We start from the raw sequence: 25,106 nt of genomic DNA, 5'->3' as shown, positions 1-25,106 counted from the left end.
GGGGTTACAGGGGTGCACACGCCTGGTTTATCTGGCAGTGGGGAAGGAATCCAGGATTTCGAGCATGCTAGCTAGCCCTCTTACCAACTGTGCCACATTTCCAGCCCAACTTTGTATTTTAGTATGGGTATCAATACTGCAAACCAGGAGCAGGAGTATAAGCCCCATTCCCTGCCCCCTTCTTTCTCTCTCCCTCCCTGTCCCATGAGACAGGGTCTGTTGCTGACTTCAAACTTGACATCCCTCCTCCCTCAGGCTCTGCAGTGCTAGGAGTTCAGATGTGTGGCACTGACCCATCTCTTTCTTTCCTTTAGAATGTGCCCTTCTTAGACACAGCACTGGGTGAAGGCTGAGTGTCCGAATAGCTGGGGTTTCTCTCTGGGAGGTTGAGTTCTTGTGTGGCTAGAAATGTCCTGAGTTGTACAAAAGTCCCATTTGTCTCCAGTGTTGCCAACAATGAGGAGGTAGAGAAGATTTTGCTTCCATTTCTCAGATGAGGAGGGTAAAACTGAGGCTAAGGGGAAACTGAAGAAAAAGAGGCGGGACTTAAATTCTGAGCTGCCTGGCCTTAAGACGTAAACCACTTTCACAGTGACTGCCTAGCACTGCCTCAGGGGAGTAGGCTACCGAACACAGTGTGCCAGGGATGAGGGGAGATGACCAGCATGTGCTCCAAGGGACCTATGGCTCTTCCCACACCTCCATAATACTCTCCAGGGGGCAAACCCGACTAACTTCCTTATGGCGGCTAAGAAATAAAACCCTGAGGTGAAAGGACTTTGCTCTTTTTATTGTCTTGATGCCAAGAGGACGTGGAGGTGGGGGAGGAGCTCTAGCTCAGGAAGAAAGAAGAGAACAGAGCCCTAGAGAGCAGCAAGTGCCTTGGGGAAGCCGGCGTGCAGCCCAGACGCTGGGATGTGAAGCAGGTCTGTGCTACAGCAGGTGAGCCTTGGTTCTTCATTGGTTGGGAAGGGACAGATGACAATGAGGGGCATTTGCAAAACTTTCACAAGCTGGGTCAATAGTTCCCCCTGCCTCTGCCACCAGCTGGCTGGCAGCCTACCCAACCGAGTCTCTTGCCCAAGGAGACAGCGAGGCAGGCATTCTGTGTGCACAGGGACCTGGTCCTGGGGCTGAGAGGGATGAGCCCTTACCGGTTATTTTAGAAAAAGGAAGTACCTGCTTCCTTTTTCTTTATGCCTGCCTAAGCAGTCTCCTTCCCAGAGGCAGCCCTGGCTGGGTTAACATCCCTGCAGTCAGAGCTTTCTTCCTGGAAACAAGTCTCCCTGGCTAGAAATGCCCCAATCTGCACAACATGCCCACCCAACTCTGATCACGGAGTGTGGAGGGAAATTATTGGGATGTTTCTGCAGCACCGATAGAAGCTGAGACAGGGACAGGGAAGAAGGTCACAGAAGTAAAGAGGATGCTTGGCGGGGGGGGGGGGGATGTGTCAGGGGAGCAGAAGCACACAGGGCTGCCCTGTGGCTTATTCATGGCTGTGGATACAGAAAACACACACGGTGAACATGTTAACCAAAAAAAAAAAAAAAAAAAAAAAAAAAATGCCTATGGGGAGGAAGAAGTTCAGAGCACTCTGGTTAGAATCTAGGCTTTCCTGGTCCTAACTGTGTTTTGGTAAATTACTGTTCCCTTCTGGCCTTGATTTCCCTATCTGTTGAATGGTTAAGATGCTGTGAGCTCACACCTCTGTAGGAAAATATCAGAGCTGATAAGAATATATTGAACATCATAGACACTCAGGAGTGTCTCCTAACCTCTGTCACTTTCTTGCTCTTCCTTCCTTGTTCTTCTTCCTCTTGATTGACCATCAGCCTCATGGATGATGATGCTGTTGATCAAAGTTTAAGGTCTTTGGGCAGAGAGGCCCTGGGGTCACATCCCACCGTGCTTCTGGTCGTCTATGCAACCTTGAAGAAATTACCTGATGTGTTTAGCCTCAAGTTGAGGTGACTGAGATTGGAGAGCTTGGTCCAGTTGTAGACACACAGGTAAGCCCTCAGTACGTGGTTCCGTCTTTATTTGATGGTGTTGGCATTACTCTAACTGAGCAAGATTCTGTCTGAACTGGAGAGAGGAGCAGTGCCGAGTGGGGATGGATGTCAAAGGCAGGGAGGATTCGAGCCCAGCATGGAAGTGCTGCACACCTGTGATCCCAACGCTTGGGAGACTGAAGCAGGAAGATTTCAATTTTGAGGCTACCGAGCAAGAATTTGTTTCCAAAATCAGAGAAACAGAAGGAAGAGAGAAGGAGAAAGAAGAGAGGGATCTAGGGAGATGGTTTAGTGGGAAAGAGTACCCGTGCAAGCTTAAAGCTCAGCACCCGTTGAAAAGCCAGGCACGGTCATGGGCTCCTATAACTGCGGTTCCGTCAGGGGCAAAGGCAGGAGGATTTCTGGTCACCAGCCCAGCTCCAGAGTCAGTAAAAGACCCTGTCTCAAAGGAATAAAGTGGAAAGTGATAGCTCAGGGCCCCCAGGGTCCTCCTGTGCCCCTTCCCTGTGTGCATATATGCTCAAAGATGAGAGATGGGCAATCAGGAAAAGTACTCCAGCGGGTCAAGTTGATGGTATAAATGCCATCAGAGTGCAATGAATCATCTGTTGGGTATTTTTGCCACGATTTCCCAGAATGAAGTGTTGAGACTGTGTTATTGCTGAGGTCATCTGTAGTCCTTAGGTTCAACGTCCTCAGAGATCAAGCCTGCTGCTAATCACCAGGAAGGGCCATTTCTGCAGAGCAACTGATACAAAGGAGTATAGGGTTTCCATGTTGTTATGAATGCTAGACTGAATTCTACTTCCTGGGGTTTGTGAGTCTGAGTATCATTTAAAAGAAAAGAAAAAAACTGTCATTTTTGTAACTTACAAGAAGAATTGGAAGCCTGTAATGACTGTTATTAGCATCCACACTAAATTGAAAACAAAAAAAAAGTGATATTTCCATAAAGAAGATGGAATTTCCTCTTTGGTAGAATCGAGTTACAAACAGAGTGATCAGAGGAATGACCTTTAAATGGGTGGAGGAGGGGGCTGCCTCCCAGATAAATGAGGGGAGGAGGGGGCTACCTCCCAGGGGTAAATAAGGAGAGGAGGGGGCTGCTTCCCAGAGGTAAATTTGTCTTTCCAGTGTTGGGGGGAGGCATGCTGGCTGCATGGTTTTGTCTGCAATCTGTATGGAGCTGAGCTATTGAAGTCAAAGGCAGACGATGCTCCCTTTGTTGAATAGTCAATGTCTTTTTGTTCAAGGAATCCAAAGTGACTTGAATCTGAGAAAGTCCCCAAGAGGTCTGTGTGCTTGAACACATGATTCCCAGCTGCTGGAGACTTTGATGGGGGGGGCCTCCTGATGGAGATGGATCCCTGGATTGGGCCTGGAGGGTGTTAGCCCCACCCACCCTCTGGTTCAGTTGTCTCTGCTTCCTGAACCGCCAAGGTGTGAAAAGGTTGCACAGCAAAACTCCTGCTACTCACACTGTTCCAGAAGCCGTGCCTCCCACCAGGGTGGACTGAAAGTCTCTGACGTCATGAGCCCGGATACAGCCTTTGTTCATGAGGCTGATTCTGTGTTCTATCCCAGAGATGAGAAAAGTATCTGAGAGAATCTGTATTGTGTTCATTTGGATTTTAGACATCCCATTCTTTAGTTTCAAAAGTTGTACATGGGACTTTACTGTCCAGAACAATTTCAGGGCTGGGAAGATGGCTCAGTTGGTAAAAATACTTGCTTTGTAAGTGTGAGGACTTGAGTTCAACCCCCAAACCCATGTGCAAAGGTGGACATTGGGCTAGAGAGATGACTCAGTGCTAAGAACTCTTACTGCTCCTTACGGAGGACCAGGGTTTGGTCCTTAGCACCCACTTGGTAGCTCACAACCATCTGTAAGTCTGGTTCCTGGAGACCAGATGTTACTTCTAACCTCCAAATGTACACACACACATACTCAGGTATGCACTCACATGTAAACACACACAGAAAAACATGCACACTCATAGAGAATATTTAAAAAAAAAAAAAAGAAAGAAAAAAGCTAGGCACGCCCACGTGTGTGTGACACCAGGGAGGGAGGTAGAGCAGGTGGGTCTTGCCAACAGCCTCACCTATATGAGTGTCACGGCAGTGTAAGACCCTGTCTCAAATGACAAAGTGGACAATGGCCTCCATAGGCTCCGCCCCCCACATACACACAATTTCAAACAGTACAAAGGAGATGATAAAGATTAAACACTTTCTTCTCGTGTCTTCTACACCAAACCTTGCACATCATCTGATCACATGGGAGAGGACCACCTTGTCTGTTTCTGGTTACCGTGGTAGCCACCTTTAACCTTATGGAGTCTATTGTCATTGATTATTGTTAATCAGATATTGATAATATTATCAAAACGTTACATGCTTTGGTGCTATCCTTCATGAACTCTGTTCTGAGGGCTCAGGAGTCCAGCGTACCTGTGTTGTCTTTTCTCCTCTCCTCCTCCCCTGATTCGGTCCTCTTCCAGTTTTTTGTTTTGTTTTTTTTTTAATTATTATTTCTTTTGTAGCTGTGAATCAGAATAGCTCAACTTTCACACTACGAAATGTTCAATCAAGAAACTCTTTTTCGGGTTGCACTGTGTGTATTGTGAGATGTTGAGGGTTGAATCTACTTGCATTTCACAGATGCCAGTAGCATGCTGTACTACTTCTTGTTTTTCTCTCTCTCTCTCTCTCTCTCTCTCTCTCTCTCTCTCTCTCTCTCTCTCTCTCTCTCTCTCTCTCGCCCTGGCTATCCTGGAATTCTCAATTTAGACCAGGCTGGTCTTGAACTCACAGAGGTTGGTCTGCCTCTGCCTCGTGAGTTCTGGGGTTAAAAGTGTGCACCACCATGCCTAACAGTTCCTTTCCCCATTGCTATATGACAAAAGCAGTTTAAGAAAGGGAGAGTTTATTTTGACTCAGTCTGAGGGTATGGTCCATTGTGATGGGGAAATCTTGGCAGCAAACGCTACATGCAGGGAGCAGAAATGATGCAAGCTAGCCCTCAGTTCCATTCCTTTTATCCAGTGTGGGAACCCAGGCCACAGAATAGTCTCTCCCACAGTTCGGGTGGATCTGCCCACCTCTGCTAACCCAATCTAGAAACTGCTTCTCAGACCTGTACAGTGGTTTGTCTCCCGAGTGGGTCTAGATCCCATCAGCCTGACAATTGAGTTTAACTGTCACACACACACACACACACACAAACATATGCACGCACAGGTACGTGTATACACACATACACACAAACACAGTCACACACAGAGACACATGAATGCACATGCACGTGCGCACACAGGCCCGCGCGCACACACAGGCACACTCGCTGGCATTCAAGTCTCTCTGGCTTTGATAGCTATTCCCTTAGCTGAGTGCTGCTGGCAATGGCCTGATACCTATAGTTCAAACACCCCACTTCATACATTGAGCACACGGACACTCAACACTTCTACATTCTCTCCTGCGTCACTCACACGCTTCTAGGCATTACCTTCATGGGCTGTGGCTGTTAAATGTTTTATGTTTCTTGAGTGTTAGGGAAAGAGTTTTCTCCTGTGCTTCCTCCTTCCAAAGCTGTTGTTGAAGTTACTCTAAAAGTAGCCCCAGGGAAATTCCCGTAAAGCAGTGTTCCTTGTAGTCAGAGATGGAGCTGGCTGGGCCTCAGAGAAGGAAGCTCTGGGTGCCAGGGGACCTGTTCAGGTGTTTTTTCAGGGCGTCGGTGGCAGACTGCGGACTGCAGCTTACCCTGGGACAGAAAAGGGGATGAAGCTTTCCTTAGGGAGGGTCAGAGTTTGTGGAAGGATTTAAGGTTTGGTCTCACAGTGTTTTAGCAACAACCTTTGTTGTTGCTGGGAGCTCCCAAGGCCCTGGCTTGGGGAACAGAAGGGGAAGGCACAAAGAAAGCCAGGCTCTGGTCAGTCCAAACTCCTGCTGTATCTCAACAGAAAGAGACTCCTAGGCTTGAGGGGTACACGGTTTTTCAGTCCTGGCCAATTAGCCTATCCCAGCAGGCTCATAGCTGAGTTAAACTTCAGTAGTTTTTACCTCGAGTGAGTGCAACACCCTCAGGTTAAGGGCTCAGTCCCACAGGGTACCCCAATTCAGAAGTCAGTGACTAACCTAGGCTTCTGTTAAAAAACAAAATTACATTTATTTATTTGATATATATATATATATATATATATAGAGAGAGAGAGAGAGAGAGAGAGAGAGAGATGTGCATATATAGATATACACACATATGTAAATTTTTAGATCACATTTATTTATCTATTTGTACAGCTGTGGTATAAACGTGGAGGTCAGAGAACAACTCTGGAGTCGGTTCGCTCCTTCCACCATGTGAGTCTCAAGGATTGACCTCTGGTTGTCTGGCAAGGCGGCAGGCACCCAGCTCCCATGTCCTTTTAAGATAGGGTCTTGCTGTGTAGTGCAGCCTAGCCTTGAACTTGGGGTCCTCCTACCTCAGGCTCTGGCGTGCCAGCACTGCAGGTCTCCACCATGTGCCTGCCTGTACCAGCTGGGCAGCACTGGCCTCGTCTGGACCACTCAGCCACTCCCCCATCTTTGAATGATCTTCACTGACTGTGTTTCTGATTTCAGAAGCAGGCACCACCCCAGTTCTGATGAGCTGAGTTCAGGTTGTGTTGTAATAAGAGCGGCAGGGCTGCGTTCCCGGCACCCGGCCGCCCTCTGGCTAGCTTATGAACCAAAATAATTACACGGAAACTGTATTCTTTTGAACACTGCCTAGCCCATTAGTTCCAGCCTCTTATTGGCTAGCTCTTACATATTGATCTAACCCATTTCTAATATTCTGTGTAGCACCATGAGCTGGCTTACCAGGAAAGATCTTAACCTGCGTCTGTCTGGAGTGGGAGAATCATGGCGACTCCTCACTCGGTTTCTTTCTCCCAGAATTCTCTTCTGTCTACTCCACCCACCAAAGGGTTGGCCAATCAAATGGGCCAAGGCAGTTTTCTTTATTAGTTAACCAATGAAAGCAACAGATAAGATACAAGAACCACCTCCATCAAGGTTGGCCTGATAACCAGAAAGGACTTGGGGAGACAGAAAAGAAACCAAAACAGTTGACCGACTGGTGGTTCCGAAGTTACTTTCCTTGGAGAGATTGAAGCAGAGGGGACTTTTCAGTCCTGTGGACTGAAAGTGACTTCTTTTTTTTTTTTTTAAAAAATGTTTATTTATTTATTATGTATACAATATTCTGTCTGTGTGTATGCCTGTAGGCCAGAAGAAGGCACCAGACCTCATTACAGATGGTTGTGAGCCACCATGTGGTTGCTGGGAATTGAACTCAGGACCTTTGGAAGAGCAAGCAATGCTCTTAACCACTGAGCCATCTCTCCAGCCCCCTGAAAGTGACTTCTTTGCAGATTTGGCTACCACCTCTCTCTCCTGATTCCTTGGAAGATCAGATAAAATGATTTAATTTTGACTTAGTGATAGGAAATTTTGGTGTGAGAGAATCCATGATGGTTTGGTCTGTGGGGCCTGATGCATGACCTCATTTGTTTTATTTAACATTGAAAAACATACACCGTTTTTTCTTCTCTCTCTCTCTCTCTCTCTCTCTCTCTCTCTCTCTCTCAGGATACTGATGAATAAGCAGATGAAAGGGGACACAGGGTGAGGTGTTGAGGGCAGGCACTTCTCTTCTGTTGACGAATGCCATCAATGACATCTGATGCCCAACAGGTGTCTGACTTGTTGAAGTCATAAGTTTCTGGAACCCCTGAGTTAAGGGGTGGTATGAAGTCTTCAGTACAGAAGTGTGATCTTGCAATCCCTCCACCTGCTGTTTGTGTCCTCATCTAGGACAGTAGGGTGGGGCTGAGAGATCTCAACTGCTGCTCAGGCGCCCCAGGAGTCACCTCACTAGAGTGAAATAGGTAGTTCCCAAGCATGGGGCCTCTGTCAGGAACCTTGTTCAGAAACCATATATTAGTTTATTACTATTTATATTTTTATAGCACCAGGGAGCAAACTCAGGGCCACAAGCAGGCCAGGCGAATGCTCTGCAGAGCAACTACAGCCCAGCCCTGAAGACTAGACTTTAGATTGAAAGATTCTCGGGCTGGGGAGATGGCTCAGAGGTTGAGAACACTGGCTGCACTTCCAGAGGACACTGGTTCAATTCCCAGCACCTACGTGGCAGCTCATATCTGTCCGTAACTCCAGGTCTAGGGGAACCAATATCCTCACACAGATATATATATGCAGGCAAGATACCAATGCACATAAGAAATAGAAAGGAATCATTAAAAAATTAATAATTGTAAATGAAAGATAGAAAGTTTCTCCCACCATCTCTATTGTTAAGGCAATGACAAGGCCCTTGGGTGCTCCCTATACCTCCCTCTCTCCTTCCACTTCTGCCAGGACAGTCGCCCAGGAGAGTCGCTTTATGGCCAGTCAGTCACTTTCCTTCTCCCTCTGCTTCTCTCAGGCTCTTCCTGGCTATCGAGCCAATCTTCCCTCAGCTCAACAGAACAGGTGTTCTGATTTTACAAAATTAGAGGGTGCTTGATTCTAGAATCACAAATAGGAGTCAGTGAGATTCACTCAAAGACTGGGGGAGGGGCTGAGTGTGGGAGAGGAGCACACTCTGCTGAGGTTCCCTAGTAGCACAAGAAGACACCGGCGGATGGCACAGACTGAAGACTAGCGAACATGGCCACAAGGCTCCAGTGATGGTCATCCAAGGGAAGCAGGGCCCATCCCAGTTTACAACACTGGAGCCCCGGAAGGAAGCTGACACAGTGGCCCAGGAGAACCGACTTCCCCAGTTCCACATAGACCAAAGTGTCACTTGGTCCCAACTTTGATAGGACTGGCTATTTTGCTGTTTCTGTGTGTCTGTAAGTTCTTTTTGTTCTTTCGAGACTAGCCTTGAATTCTGCATCCTCCTGCTTCAGCCTCCAGAGTCCTGGGATTACAGATGCACACCGTCATGCCCCACTCATGAATCTTGGCGTGCTTTTGCTGTGTCTAACGGGATGCCCCTCACGCTATTACAACTGACTTTTTGTTTTCTAGCTTCTGACTCTTGCTTACTTGTTTGACAAACTAAATATCTCATTAGTCACTTTGCATTCAGACAATATAAATACCTTTCAAGAATGAAATACACGTCTTGAAAGCTCAATGAATTCCTTTCAGAATGAAACACATTTTAAAAAAGCAAGGCGTAGCCATTTTTTTGCTAGAGAGTACTTAATTTATTAGGTGTTTATGCATTGTGTGCACACACGTGCCACAGCGCATGTGCGGAGGCAGAGGATTACTTGGAGGAGTCAGCTCTCCCCTTCTACCATGTGAGCGCAGGAGATGGAACTCCAGTGGCCAGGCTTGGTGGCAACTCTTTTTAATCACTGGATCATCTCTCCAGCCTCTAGAGTTCAATCTCCCCCTCCCAATCTCAGGTTGGATGCTGCAGCCCTGAAACCGTAGTGTGGCTGTTTCTTGAGCGGGTGGGAGGGCTTGGACACAGTCTTCAGTAAGTCTGACTCAGAGGAAGAAACACCCTCTGAAAAGCCTCACAGATCTTGCATGCGCAAACATTTAATTACCAGGAAGTGTTTACATGCAAGCGAGGTCCTGTTTGCAGTTGGTATTTGGAGGCTGTTCACTTTATGGACATTTCCTGGTAATAAGCTGAATGCATCCAGAGCACTGTGATGGCGTTGAGGCCCAGCAATCATGCATATACCCATCAAAGTACCCATACAGACACAAGGCAGTGAGGAAATGTGGAACAAGAATGGAAACTCCTGTTGACACACCTAAGTTGGAGCGACAGATGGCCAGGTAACCTGGGCTACCACCCTTAGAAATATGGCCATTGCTTCCCTTTTTGTTGGTACTTTTTACCCCTTTGGCAGTACTGGGGAATAAAGCCAAGGATGCACACACACACACACACACACACACACACACACACACACACACGGCAAGTGCTTGCCCACAATTTCCAGAAAAGCGCGGTGAGAGCTGGATGGAAATGGGAGACCCAGCAATGAGTGACTGTGGTAAGTCACTGGATTGTCAACTCAACAGAGTCTAGACTCTCCTAGGCAACAGACATATAGACACATTTGTGAAGTGGTTCCTAGGTTAGGTTCGTTGTGGGGGCGAGACCCATGATGCGTGGGGGGGGGGGACTCCATTTCACAGGATCCTAGACTGCGTAAAAGGAAGAAAGCGGATCGCTCTCACTTCTTGAGTGTGCCTGCAATGTGACCAGGGGCTTCACTCCTGACACATGGCTTTCCCACCAAGATGGGCTGCATTCCCTGGAGTTGGGAGCCCAAACACAAACCCTTCCTTTCTTAGGTAGCTTTTGTTAGATACTTTGTTGCAGCAACAAGAAGATAACACAGTGATTTGTTCATTCCATCTCTTTCTCCTCCCCTTCTGCTTTCTTTCTTCCTATCTCCCTCCTCCCTCCCTCCCTCCCTCCCTCCCTCCCTCCCTCCCTCCCCTCCTTCCTTCCTTCCTTCCTCCTTCCCTCTCTCCTTCCCTCCCTTCCTTCTTTCCTTTTTTCCTTCTTTCCTCCCTCCCTCTCTCCCTGCCTTTCTTCCTTCCCTGCTATGTTCCTCTCTCCTTCCTTCCTTCCTTCCTCCCCTCCTTCGCTACCATGTCTCCCTTTCTTTCTGATAGAGTTTTACTATGTAGCCCAGACTGGCCTTGAATTCACATATGATGATCCTCTTGCCTCAGCCTCCTGAGTACTGGAATTACAAGTGACTCCAACTGATTTCTTCTCTTTTAATTCCTTTTCCATCTTCCTTTTCAACAACTCTTAACCTAACCAACTGGCATTCTGTATTTATGTAGCATCTGTGTGTGAGAGAGAGAGGGTGTGTGTACAGTTTTTGCACAGCTTATGAACCATGGTTTCCAACTTCAGTCATTTGCATTCCTCCTCTTCATCATTTTGGGTATTTTTTTTTAAACCATACATACCCTTTACTTATTTATGTCACTTAATAGATTTATTTTCATAGAAATCCATGTGAGCCTGGAATGGCGATGGGGCTCAGGGCCTTGCACATGCTGGGCTCGGCAACTGAGGTCTGCCCTCAGCCTGTGACGGTAAACTGATATCTACCATCAATGGAGAACGTGGATAATTTCTTTATAGTTACGATTGACAATGTTAGTTCTCAAACCCGGAACAAATGACTAAACTATTAACATGTCAAAGAGGACTTTGGACACCAGGTTTTCCCAGCATCCCTCAGTCCCTACTACTGGGTCCTCCTGGCTGGTGTACCCCTGCCCCTTACCCAAAACTTCTCCAGCCCAGGGACTGGATGGGACTTTCTCTTCCCCCAACTGCTCTTCCCTGGCCATATGGTCCTTTTTAGACTTTCTGGTCTCTTGGCCTCCTGCTCCCTTGGCTGCTGGCTGGCTCCTCTCTTGGTCTCACGGCCTCTCAGTTTTCCTGCTCTCCCCTCCCCACTTCCTCAGGGTCATGTTCCCTCTGGATCCTTCTAGATGCCTCTGGCCCTCCTCCTGCTCATATCTACAAGTGTTCTTCTCTGCCATACCAAGGAACAGTCATGTCCTTTTTATTTCTTTTTTTTTTCATTTATCTGGTGCCAAAACATCAAGAGGGCATAAATGAGCTCCCACCCAAGGGACTCAGCAGCTGCTGACCCGAGTCACCTAAGATATGTATGGATCATTTGTTTCTGCTGACTTCTGCTGCCCACCGTATTTGGACTCATTCCAAGTTTCAGAGCCCGCTTTGACTTTATTTATTTATTTATTTATTTATTTATTTATTTATTTTGGACTTTCGAGACAGGGTTTCTCTGTAGTTTTTGGTGCCTGTCCTGGAACTAGCTCTTGTAGACCAGGCTGTCCTGGAACTCACAGAAATCTGCCTGCCTCTGCCTCCCGAGTGCTGAGATTAAAGGCGTGCGCCACCGCTGCCTAACCCGGCACCTCGGTTAACCATTTGTCCGGGATTTGAGACCTAACAGACTCCTCATTGCATGCATGGTGTTAAAAGAAAACCTTTATTTTAGTTTAGTTTTTGTGTTGTGACTGGAACATGCCTTGTGCGTGAGAGGGGAGTAAGTCACAGCTCCGGCTCCGGCTCCAGCTCCGGCTTCGGCTCAGGAGTAAAGCTTCAGACACATTCGATATCTCAGAGTTCGAGGAAGGAAAGGTTCCGGAATCAAGGAGCAGTATGAATGAGCGAAGATTTTAGGAAATGCCACCAAGTAGTGGGCAAAAAAGGAAAGAGAACTCAAAAATAGCCAGGGAGGTTCAAGTTGACATTTTGCAGTATTTGGATAGATCCGACCAGTTCGTGGCTTGTGAGAAGCTGAAAACTCACTGCTGTGGTTGGCAGAGATGTGACTACCTGTTACAAGAGCATGCTGTACAGGCAGGTTACAGTTTGCTGTGTGTGGAGACGGCTCGGAACCAGATTTCGTTGCAGTTTCTATGTTTCTATGCATGTGTGTGTTCAAGGAAAACAAAACCATATATTTTTTTTAATCAGATTTATTTTATTACTTATTTATGTATGTGCATGTCTATGTGTGGGTATGTGCCTGTTCTTGTGGGTGTCCCAAGGGACCTGAAGAGGGAGTCAGGCTCCCTGGAACTGCAGTTATAGGCACTTCTAAAGCAGCCTGGTGTGGGTGGTGGGATCAGAACTTAAATCCTCTGGAAGAGGAACAAGTGTTCTTAAACACAAAGCCATCTCTCTAGCTTCCCATAATTTAAATTCTATTTAGATTAGATTGAGTGAAAGAAACCAGTCTAAATGGACTGCATATTATGGGATTCCATTGATAGAACTTTTTGGTAAAAGGCGAAGCTGTGTGAGCAGAGAACCGTTGCTGTGGTCTAAGGTAGGAGGCGGCGGCCGTACAGGGCAGCAGCAAGGAATTTTGGGTAATGTTCTATGCTGATAAAAATACTGTGCCAGTCAGCTTCCCATTACAGTAACAAATACCTGAGCTGATCAGCCTACAAAGAGGAAAGTTTATTTGGCTCACAATGCTGGAAACTCCAGTCTGGTCATTAGGCCTGTTGCTTTGGGCTGATGGCCACTATCAAGACAAGGAGAAGAAGGAGCTGAAGGCTAGTGTCTCCTTTAAGGGCATGGACTCAACCCCAGTGACCCAAGACCTCCTATTGGGCCCCACTTCTCACAGGTTCCATCAACAACCCACAGCAGCACCAGTGGGGGAGCAAACCTTGAACACACAGGCCTTTGGGGAGATATGACCCCTAAGGGCAGCCGCACGTTAAAACCAAAAGCCACTGCATGTTAAAGTGAAAATAAAATTTGGGTGGTGCCCATGATCCAATTTACTGTCAACACAAGCAAATGAGCAAACAGCTCATAGCTCTTGCCTTAAAAGGGAAATACAATTATTCTAGAGTCAAATTTGAGTGACCCTGGCCTGGGAGCACAGATTTAGGTTGCCCCCAAATTGGAAATTCCATGCTCTAATGCGGAAGCAGTTTCATAGCTTTGAAGAACAAAACTAGTCATGAATTGAGGCAAATGTAAAACACATTGGTGGGGGCATCAGAGAGGCATTTACAGAAAGATGGGAGACACTTTCCTATAGGGCTCAGATGCCATTTAACAACAGTCTGGGCTTTAAGTTGGTGGGCGCTAATGGTCTAATAAATTAATAGATTTCAAAAAGGGCTTTGGAATCTATTAGCCACCAGATGTTAGTTCTGACACAGAACTGGGCAAGGAATGGCTGACCCGGAGGCTAGAACTAGCCCAAGCTAAGGTAATTGCCCTCAGGACCCAAACATTCCAATTGCGCAATTCTAGTCAGTCTTGGCAGACACAGCTTCTTTCCAGAAATTCCACATTACTGTGTTTTTTTACTGGATGAGGGTACAAGAGCTGCTTGTATTCAGAAGCACTTCAGAGTTTGGATTTTGAGAGTGGAATGTTGACATTTTCCCAGCCTAGAGATGGCACCACGTTCTCCCTGTCGCCCCGTGGCCACCAAGGAAGCAGCCAGCATGCACAGCGTTTGCAGTACCGGCGAGGGAGACGCTTTGGACGTTCCTCCGTTTGTTTCACAGCCTCTCCAGCTTACTGTTGGGTTTCTTGGGATGTGACCTGTTCAGAAGTCAGGAGCGTCTGCAGTGTGATTCTGGGCACACGCTGTGGCTTCTGCTTGCTGCTTCATTTGGTTTTTATTGGAAAGGACATCATGCCATAGGCTGCTGAAGAGACCCAGAGAGGGCAGGGCACATTGATCCGAGGAAGGACCTAGGCTCTCCCCAACTATATCCAAGCTGAGCAAGGTATGCATCCTAAGAGAATGGGTTCCAAAAAGCCAGTACAAGCAGCAGGGACAAATCCTGGTGTCACTGTCAGTGTGGTCCTCGAGTCTGCCACAGTAATACAACTGTCCCCCACATTCAGAGGGTCTGTCTTGGTCCTATGTTGGTTCCTTCCTGTCCAGCCAGAGTTGGTGAGCTCCCACTAGCTCAGGTAAGCTGTGTCAGTGGGTGTCCCCATCATGGTCTTGACCTCTTTGCTCACATTCTCATTCTTCTACTGGACTTTGGGAGCTCAGCCCAGTGCTCCACTGCGGGTCTCTGCTTCTGTCTTCACCAGTTGCTGGATGAAGGTTCTATGGTGACATTTAAGATAGTCATCAATCTGGGGCTGGAGAGATGGCTCAGTGGTTAAGAGCATTGCCTGCTCTTCCAAAGGTCATGAGTTCAATTCCCGGCAACCACATGGTGGCTCACAACCATCTGTAATGAGATCTGCTGCCTTCTTCTGGTCTGCAAACACACACAGACAGAATATTGTATACATAATAAATAAATATTAAAATCTGTTTTAAAAAAAAGATAGTCATCAATCTGACTATAGGGCAAGGCCAGTTCGGGCACCCTCTCCATTATTGCTTAGGGTCTGAGGTCATCCTGTGGATTCCTGGGAATTTCTCTAGTGCCTAGTTTCTTGCTAGCCCCATAGTGGCTTCCTCGATCAAAATATCTCTTTCCTTGTTCTCTGTCTCTGTCTTTCCCCCATCTCAACCATCTCATTCCCCCAAGTTCTCCTCACCCCTTCCCTTCTCTTCTCCTCCCCTTCTGCCCTCCTTTCTCCCCCACACCAATACTCCCAATTTTGTCAGGAAATTTTGTAGACAAAATTCCCCTTTCCAAGACAATCTATATATGTTTCTCTTAGGGTTCACCTTGTTACTTAGCTTCTCTAGGGTCATGGACTATAGGTTCGTTATCCTTTGCTTTACAGCTGGTATCCACTTATGAGTGAGTACACATCTTGTTCATCTTTCTGGGTCTGGGTTACCTCACTCAGGATGTTTTTTTTCTAGTTCTATTCATTTGCATGCAAATTTCAAGTGTTGGATTTTGTCAATAGCTTTTTCAGCATCTAATGAGATGATCATATGTCTTTTTATTTCAGTTTATTTATAAATGGTGGATTACATAGATAGATTTTTGTATGTTGAACCATCCCTGCATCTCTGGGATGAAGCCAACTTGATCATGGTAGATGATTTTTTTGATGTGTTCTTGGAATTGGTTTGCCAGTATTTTTTTGAGTATTTTTTGTATCAATGTTCATGGGGGAGATTGGTCTGTAATTCTCTTTCTTGTTTGAGTCTTTGCGTAGTTTTGGTATCATGGAAACTGTATTCTCATAAAAAGAGTTTGGCAATGTTCCTTCTGTTTCTATTATGTTGAACACTTTGAGGAGTATAGGTATTAGCTCTTCTTTGAAGTTACGGTAGAATTCTGCACTGAAATCATCCCTTCCTGGGCTTTTTTTGATTGGGAGGCTTTTGATGACTGCTTCTATTTCTTTGCAGGTTATATGTCTATTTAAATTGTTCACCTGGTCTTGATTTGATTTTGATATGAGTTACCTATCCAGAAAATTGACTTTTTTTTTTTTACATTTTTCAAGTTTGTTGAGTACAGGTTTTTGTAGTATGACCTAATGATTCTCTGGATTTCTTTGCTGTCTGTTGTTATGTCCCCCTTTTCATTTCTGATTTTGTTAATTTGGATGTTAGCTCTCTCCCTTTTGATTAGTTTGGATAAGGGTTTGTCTATCTTGTTGATTTTCTCAAAGAACCAGCACTTTGTTCATCGATTCTTTGTATTGTTTTCTTTGTTTCTATCTTATTGATTTCAACCCTCAGTTTGATTATTTCCAGTCTCCTACTCCTCCTGGGAACATCTGCTTCTTTTTTTTTTTCTAGAGCTCTCAGGTGTGCTATTAAGTCCCCAATGTATGCTTTCTCCGTTTTCTTTAAGTGGGCACTTAGTGCTATGAACTTTTCTCTTAGCACTGCTTTCCTAGTGTCCCATAGGTTGGGGTACATTGTGCCTTTATTTTCATTGAATTCTAGGAAGTCTTTACTTTCATCTTTATTTCTTCCTCAACCCAGGGGTGGTTCCACTGAACAACGTTCAATTTCCATGAGTTTGCAGGCTTTCTGGAATTAGTGTTGCTGTTAAATTCTAACTTTAAACCATGATGATCTGATATGATACAGGGGGTTATTCCAATTTTTTGTATCTGTTGAGGTTTGCTTTGTTACCAAGTATGTGGTCAGTTTTAGAGAAGGTTCCATGAGGTTCTGAGAAGAAGGTATATTCTTTTGTGTTGGGGTAAAATGTTCTGTAGTTGTCGGTTAATTCATTTGAGTCATGACATCTGTTAAGTTCTTATTTCTCTGTTAGGTTTCTGTCTGGTTGGCCTGTCCAGTGGAGAGAGTGGGGTGTTGAAGTCTCCTAGTATCAGTGTGTGGGGTTTGATGTGTGATTTAAGCTTTAAACATATGGGTACTCTTTTATTTGGGGTATAGGTGTTCAGGATTGAGACTTCATCTTGATGTAGTGTTTTTGTAATGAGAATGAAGTGTCTTTCTCCATATCTTCTGATTTGATTTTAGTTTGAAGTTTATTTTGTTATATATTAGGATAGCTATACCCACTTGTTTCTTAGGTCCATTTAACTGGGAAATCTTTTCCCAACCTTTTACTCTGGGATAATGTCTGTCTTTGAGGTTGAGGTGTGTTTCTTGTATACAGCAGAAGGGTGGATCCTGCTTTCATATCCATTCGTTTGACTGTGTTTTTTTATAGGTGAATTCAGTCCATTGATATTAAGAGATATTAATGACCAGTGATTGTTAATTCCTGCTATTTTTCGGTGGTAGTGTGTGTGTGTGTGTGTGTGTTTTCCTTCTTTGGGGTTTACAGGTGTGACGTTATCTGTTGCCTGTGTTTTTGTGAGTGCAGTTAGCTTCCTTGGGTTCTAGTTTTCCTTCTAGTACTTTCTGTAGAACTGGATTTGTAGATAAGTATTGTTTAGATATAGTTTTGCCATGGAATATTTTGTTTTCTCCATCAATGGTGAATGAAAGATTTGCTGGGTGTAGAAGTCTGGGCTTGCATCTGTGGTCTCTTAGTGTCTGTAGCACATCTATCTAGGACCTTCTGGCTTTCATGGTTTCCATTGGGAAGTTGGGTGTGATTCTGATAGGTCTCCCTTTATATGTTACTTGACCTTTTTCCTTTCAGCTCTTAATATTCTTTCTTTATTCTGTATGCTTTGAGTTTTTATTATATGGCGAGGGAACTTTTTATTTTTTTTTTTATTTATTTTTTTTTTATTTTTGGTCCAGTCTATCTGATATTCTGTAAGCTTCTTGTACCTGCATAGGAATATCCTTCTTCAGGTTGGGAAAGTTTTCTTCTATGATTTTGTTGAATATATTTTCTCTGTCTTTGAGCTGCAGTTCTTCTTCTTCTACCCCTACTATTCTTAGGTTTAGTCTTTTCATGGTACCCTAGGTTTCCTGGATGTTTTATGTTAAGAATTTGTTGGATTTAATATTTTCTTTGACTGATGAACCTATTTCTTCTATAGTATCTTCAACACCTGATATTCTCCCTTCCATTTCTTTTTTTTTTTTTTTAATTGTTTTGTAAGGGGTTCTGGCAACTGTAGAAGTGAAGGAGATGGATGAGACTTAATACGGGAACATAAACTGACTCTTATTTATTTATTTATTTATTTACTTACTTACTTACTTATTTATTCTGTCTGTGTGTATGCCTACAGGCCAGAAGAGGCCACCAGACCCCATTACAGAGGGTTGTGAGCCACCATGTGGTTGCTGGGAATTGAACTTAGGACCTTCAGAAGAGCAGGCAATGCTCTTAACCTCTGAGCCATCTCTCCAGTCCTCCCTTTCATTTCTTGTATTCTGTTTGTTATGCGTGCCTCTGTAGTTCCCGTTTGTTTATTCAGATTTTCCATTTCCAGAATTTCCTTGGTTTGTGTTTTCTTTATTGCCACTATTTCAGTCTTCCAATCTTGAACTGTTTGCTTCACCTGTTTGATTATTTTGTTTGTTTGTTTGTTTTTCTTTAAGAGATTTATTGATTTCTTCCAATTTTTTTTTGTCCTTTCCTCCATTTCTTTAAGGGAATTTTTTATTTCCTCTTTAAAGGTCTCCATCATCCTCATAACATTACATTTAAAATCATTGTATTGTGTGTAGTTGCAGCCTATCTTTCAGAGTTCCTCTGAAGTTGCAGGGGATAGGAGGCTTTGGGGGCAGAGTGGGACTTGTAGCTTACAGGGTCCTATCAATGGGGTGTTGGAGCAGCCTACCTGCAGGAAGCTTACCTGCCTGCTGGCTAGAGAAGCTGAGGCAGGTGGGGGAGGAGCCCTGGGTTTTGCTCCAGTGTGGAGGGCCTAGAGAGTTGGGTGCACCCTGCTGTGTGGGTGGTCACTCACCTCTTGTTCCTTTCTGTGTACAGAGAAAGTTGCAGCCTGTGTATCAGAGTTCCTCTGAGGTCACAGGTGACAGGATGGTTTCGGGGCAGAGTCGGACTTGTACCTTGCAGGGTTTGATGATGGAGTGAGGATGTTGGAGAAGAAGGCCTTCTTTAAAAACTGATTTTCATTTTACTTACTCATTTTTAAAATTTAAATAATTTTCCAAATTCTTTGAGAATTTAATTAAATGTTTTGATCATATTCATCCCTCCTTTACAACCTTCCCAATCTGTGACTTCTGTCTAGTTTTATGGTTTTTTTTTATTTTAACATATATCAAGTTCAATTTGTGTTGCCCATATATTCTTGAATGTGTGGTCTTCTGCTAGAGTGATTGACTTATCAGGGATTGTCTTAGTTAGGGTTTCTATTGCTGTGAAGAGACGCCGTGACCATAACAACTCTTATAAAGGAAAATATTTAATTGGGGCTGGCTTAAAGTTTAGAGATTTAGTCCATTATTGTCATGATGGGATATGGTGGCATGCAGGTAGATACGGTGCTGGAAAAGGAGCTGAGGGTTCTACATTTTGATACACAAGCAACAGGAAGTGAACTGAGTCCCACAAAGGGAGTGACTTGAACGTCTGAAACCTCAAAGTCCAACCACAGTGACATACTTCTTCCAACAAGGCCACACCTATTCCAATAAAGTCACCCCTCCCAATAGTGCCACTCCCTCACACATGAGTCTTTGGGGGACATACCTATTCAAACCACCACAGGGGTGTCTTAGTCAAGGTTTCTACTGTTATGATAAAACACCATGACCATAAAGCAAGTTGGGGAGGAAAGAAAATGTTTATTCAGCTTAATTCCACTTCCACATTGCTGTTTACCACTGAAGGAAGTCAGGACAGGAAGTCAAACAGGACAGGATCCTGGAGGCAGAAGCTCATTCAGAGGCCATGGAGGATGCTGCTCACCTACTTGCTCAGCCTGCCTTCTTATAGAAGCCAGGGCTACCAGCTCAGGGATGGTATCACCCATCATGGACTGGGCCCTCCCCCATTGATCACTAGTTGAGAAAATGCCTTAAGCTGGATCTCATGGAGGCATTTCCTCAACTGAGGCTCCTTCTTCTCTGATGACTCTAGCATGTGTCAAGTTGACACAAAAAATCAGATAGTACAAGACTCCGCTTTTAAAAAAATTATTTATCTGTCTCTAAGTGCTCTGTCTGCATGTACACCTGAATGCCAGAAAAGGGCATCAGATCCTATTATAGATGGGTGTGAGCCACCATGTGGTTGCTGGGAATTGAACTCAGGACCTCTGGAAGAACAGAGGTCTTAACTTCTGTGCTCTTAACTTCTGAGTCATCTCTCCAGCCACCAAAATTACTTTTCTTTTCTCTTTTATTTTTCTGAGACAGAGTTTCCTTGTGTAGCTTAGGCTGTGTTGGAATTACTTCTGTAGACCAGGTTGGCCTTGAACTTAGACAGATCTTCCCACCTCTGCCTCCCTAGTGCTGAGATTACAGGCAGGTACCACCACTGCCCTGGAGGCAACACTCTTAAAACCATCTCTCCCCTTTCATCTGTTATCAGTTGCCAATAAATCCTTGGCTAGGGATGGGACTTTGTGCCTGCACACCTCCCCTTTCCATGTTGGGATTTGGTCTGAAACTATATTTTTATATTTGAAAATTTCATACATAAATACAAAATAGTTTTTATCTTATGAATTCCCTTTTTCCCCTCAAAATCCTCCTAGAACATATGTACTCTTCTGATACACACACCCCCCATTAAGTCAATTGTAGTGTTCACTGTGATGGACAGTCATAGTGGTTACTATGGTGGTAACTATTACCACTGTAGTATCCACTGTGGTGATCAGTTGTAGTGTCCACTGTGGTGGTCAGCGTTAGTGTCCGCTGTGATGGTCAGCTTTAGTGTCCACCATGGTAGTCAGTTGAAGTGTCCACCGTAGTGGCTGCTTGTGTCAACTGTGGTGTGGTCAGCTGTAGTGTCCACTGGGGTGGTCAGCTGTAGTGTCCACTGGGGCGGTCAGCTGTAGTGTCCGCTGGGGCGGTCAGCTGTAGTGTCTACTATGGTGGTCAGCTGTAGTGTTCACCATGGAGGTCTCTTCTACTGTCAACTGTGGTGTGATCAGTTGTAGTGTCCACTTTGGTGGTCAGCATTAGTGTCCGCTGTGATGGTCAGCTTTAGTGTCCACCATGGTAGTCAGTTGAAGTGTCCACCGTAGTGGCTGCTTGTGTCAACTGTGGTGTGGTCAGCTGTAGTGTCCACTGGGGTGGTCAGCTGTAGTGTCCACTGGGGCGGTCAGCTGTAGTGTCCGCTGGGGCGGTCAGCTGTAGTGTCTACTATGGTGGTCAGCTGTAGTGTTCACCATGGAGGTCTCTTCTACTGTCAACTGTGGTGTGATCAGTTGTAGTGTCCACTTTGGTGGTCAGCATTAGTGTCCGCTGTGATGGTCAGCTTTAGTGTCCACCGTGTGTCAAGTGTGGTATGTTCAACTGTAGTGTTCACTGTGGCGGTCAGCTGTAGCATCCACTGGGGCGGTCAGTTGTAGTGTCCGCTATGGTGGTCAGCTGTAGTGTCCACTGGGGTGGTCAGCTGTAGCGACCGCTGGGGCGGTCAGCTGTAGTGTCTGCTGGGATGGTCAGCTGTAGTCTTCACTGTGATGGTCAATTATAAAGGTCACTATGGCAGTCAATTTAGTGATCAGTTGTAGTGTCCACTATGATGGTCAGCCATAGTGATCACTATGACGGTCCCTGTGGTGATCGGGTGCAGTGCCCACTGTGGCCGTCAGCTGTAGTTGTCCACTCTGATGCTCAGTGATAGTGTTCACTATGCTGGTCTCTATGTATAGTGCCATCCACTGGAGCATGGGCAATAGCAGGGATCACACCCTTGAAGAAAATGATTCTCCCTCCTCCAGTAGCCATCAGCTTGGCAATAGCACCTGGGCTAAGGGGGAAGCCTCCCAACCTTCTCCCCTATCCCTGCAGGTGTTGGCAGGTTTTGTGTGTCAACTTGACACAGAGTCATCAGAGAGGAAGGAGCCTCAGTTGAGGAAATGCCTCTATGAGGTCCAGCTGTAAGACATTTTCTCAATTAGTGACCAACAGGGGAGGGCCCAACCCTTGGTGGGTGGTGCCATCCCTGGGCTGGTGCTTTCTATAAGAAATCAGGCTGAGCAAGCCTTGGGGAGCAAGCCAGTAAGTAGCATCCTCCGTAGCCTCTGCATCAGCTCCTGCCTCCCGGATCCTGTGCTATTAGAGCTCTTGACCCGACTTCCTCCGATGATAAACAGCAATGTGGAAGTGTGAGGCGAATAGACCCTTTCTTTCTTCCCCAAAGTCACTTTGTGATCATGGTGTTTCATCGCAGCAACAGAAATCCTGAAACCCTAAGACAACGCTGAAATACTGATTGGTTTTATCTTGTGTTATCAACCACAGGTGCTGTGAGTACCTGAGCAAAATGGTCATGTCATGTCCACTATGTTTTACCCCAGGGCTGCCCAACCTCTGGCTCCTGCAGTCTTTCTGCCCCCACTCCACCCTGCCATGTTCCCCAAGCCTTGAGGGGTGGAGGTTGGTACAGATGTCCCATATAGGGCTAAGCATTACACAGTTTCTTATTCTATTGCATTTTGACCAGTCACTAGTTTCTGTATTAACTGCCACCCACTGCAAGAAGCTTCTCTGATAAGGGGTTGAAATCGTATTCGTCTCTGTGACTAGAGATGGAAGTAAGGTCGTTTTGTTTTTTTATATATAATTTTGGATAAAAGTCTTTACTCTTGCTTCTGTCTGAGCAATCCTACCTGATTTCAAAACTATAGAATTCAAGAAGTAATACTGGCCTGGGGCTCAGTTAGTAAAGTGCTGGCTCAGCAAACACGAAGCCTTGGATTTGGTCCAGAGGTGCACACTGCAATCTCCGCCCTAGGAGGCACAAGGATCTGGAGTTCAGGGTGATGCTGAATGTATAACAAGGTGGATACTGGCCAGAGAAGTGAGAATCTGCTCACACTCACGCCTTGTGTGCTTGTTGGAAAAGCTGCTCACACTCATGCCCTTGTGTGCTTGTTGGAAAAACTGCTCACACTCACGCCTTTGTGTGCTCGCCTGTAACAGCACCCCTGCTGGGAGGGAAGCAGAGGGCAGGGCTGCACACAAGGAGCTGAGCTTAGGAGGGAAAGTTTCTGCTTCTCAGGAACTTTGCATATTTCATGGGCTCAGTTAGATCTCCCATCCACCTAACGAAAAGGACTCCTACATTCTGCTTTCACTCAGTTTTTTTCCCTCTATTTTTTTTCTTTATGTCACTTGAAAAGTTAAAAAAAAAAAAAAGTCATCTCTGAAGACCCCAGAAGAGAGCATTGGAGGCCCTAGAGCTGCATTTACAGGCAGCTGTAAGCCTCCTGACTGGAAACCAACTCAGCTCCTCTGCAAGAGCAGCGAACTCTTAATCATGAGCCACCTCTCCAGCTCCGAGTCCTGTCTTTCTGTTTCCTCCTTAAAAGCTGCATAGGAAAGTAACTGACTGTTTTCTACAGGGAAGGAAGTGAGGTCAGCTGTGGGAAACCCTGATTGTCATGGGAAGACAATGTAAAAACGGATAGGCCACCAACTCACAGTGGTGGAAAATCAGTATGGCAACTTGGAGAACAGTTGAGCCATCCCAAGTGAGATGGAGATATGCCCCATCCAGACAGCCCTGGAAACCAGAGTCAGCTCTCTTTCTTAGAGACATTTGCACAGCCCAACGAGACTTGTCTGGGACATGCAGAGATCACTGTGTAGAGTTGTGAAAATTAGGGGACAGTACTCATGAGAAGGAGCAGGGATCAGTGCAACAGAACACGATAACCAAGTGGAATACATGGGGCTATTGAGACTGACAGATTCCTAAAGTGTGGCTTCCAAGCTTTAGCTGCCAGAACTGACAGCAAGGGTGGTTCTCAAACCTGGCTTACATTAAGCTAGAACATAGGTCGTGGTGTTTTGCATATGTGTAGCACATAGAACATTGTGTTATATATAAAATGTGCTTAAATGTTTAAATTCTATTTACAAATAAAGTATAGCATGCAGTCATCGCTCAGTACCTGTGGGGGACAGGCTCTAACCCAGCTGACACCAAATATGAGGACGTTCACATTCCTTATATGACATGTTAGCATCTGCATAGAAGCTAGGTGTATTCTGTGTAATTTAAACCCTCTCTGAATTACTTATAGCACATAATACAATGTAAATGCTATATAAAGATACTTAAGAGAATAGTGACAAGAAAGGGTCTCTGCAGGCTTAGTCGGGTAAAGTGTGATTCCCCTTTTCAAATACTTTCTGTCAGTGAGTGAGTACAGCACCTACTCCCATCCCCATATGCAGAGGTCTGGCTGTAACGTTTTTTTCTGTCTAGTCTCCTGTTTTTTATTTTGTTTTGTTTTTTAAGTTCTTGATAGAAAATTAACCAAGAAGGCATTTGAGCCTGCCTCGCACATACACGCATCTTTGCTTCTGTGTCAGAGCCCCTCCCCGTCACAGTCAGGACAGTCATCTCTGCCTGAGGTCCGTAAACTTGGACTATTCAGGGGAGGCCAGCCTCAGAGGGTACAGCCACTTCTATCTACTCGTCACCCAGTTCCTAGCAAAAGCCATCCGCAGATGAAGGCAACCAGTAAGAACATGTCACACATCTAAAGAAGAAGACCCCTCATGTTTCCACCCCAGAGAAACAGCTGACGTGTAAGATGGTGTATGCTATCGCTCTGAGCTGATCATTACCCAGTGCACACACAACCCAAGCATCATGTATCCTGTGACTACGTAAAATACGATATGTCGGTCAACAAAGTAAATTAATTTACAGAAGACTGCTTCCTGGAAGCCATGAGGCTAGCAGTTCCCGATGAAATCTGTACACTACCTTGTATTGGGCACAGTTCCTACAACTGCAGACACAGGGAGATCAGTAAGGACTGAGGGACAAGTGTCCATGGAGCTGAATATGTTCAGTTACTAGGTTCTCCTTTCTCTTTAGGATGGGCATATAGAAATATTTTTATTTATTTTTATTGTATGTGTGTGGTTGTCATGTGTGTGCATGTATGTCTGTACACCATGTGCATGCATGTATGTCTGTATACCATGTGTGTACATGCAGTGCATTGGAGCCCTGGGAACTGAAGTTACATTTGGCTGCTGTGTGGGTGCTGGAAAA

General features: G+C 45.4%; 1 protein-coding gene across 1 annotated transcript in view; it reads left to right on the top strand.

Moving 5' to 3' along the window:
- Tmc5 (transmembrane channel like 5) overlaps positions 1 to 25,106 on the top strand; it is an 86,916-nt gene that overhangs the window by 1,393 nt on the left and 60,417 nt on the right. The window contains exon 2 of the mRNA XM_057778324.1: positions 810 to 942. The gene's annotated coding sequence lies outside the window, so the exon portion shown is untranslated. The remainder of the gene's footprint in view (positions 1 to 809; positions 943 to 25,106) is intronic.

Source organism: Chionomys nivalis, chromosome 8 (genome assembly GCF_950005125.1).
Source record: "Chionomys nivalis chromosome 8, mChiNiv1.1, whole genome shotgun sequence".
NCBI classification, from domain to species: domain Eukaryota; kingdom Metazoa; phylum Chordata; class Mammalia; order Rodentia; family Cricetidae; genus Chionomys; species Chionomys nivalis.
Note: the sequence above shows the minus strand (reverse complement) of the source record. Positions and strands in the feature narration are given on the sequence as shown.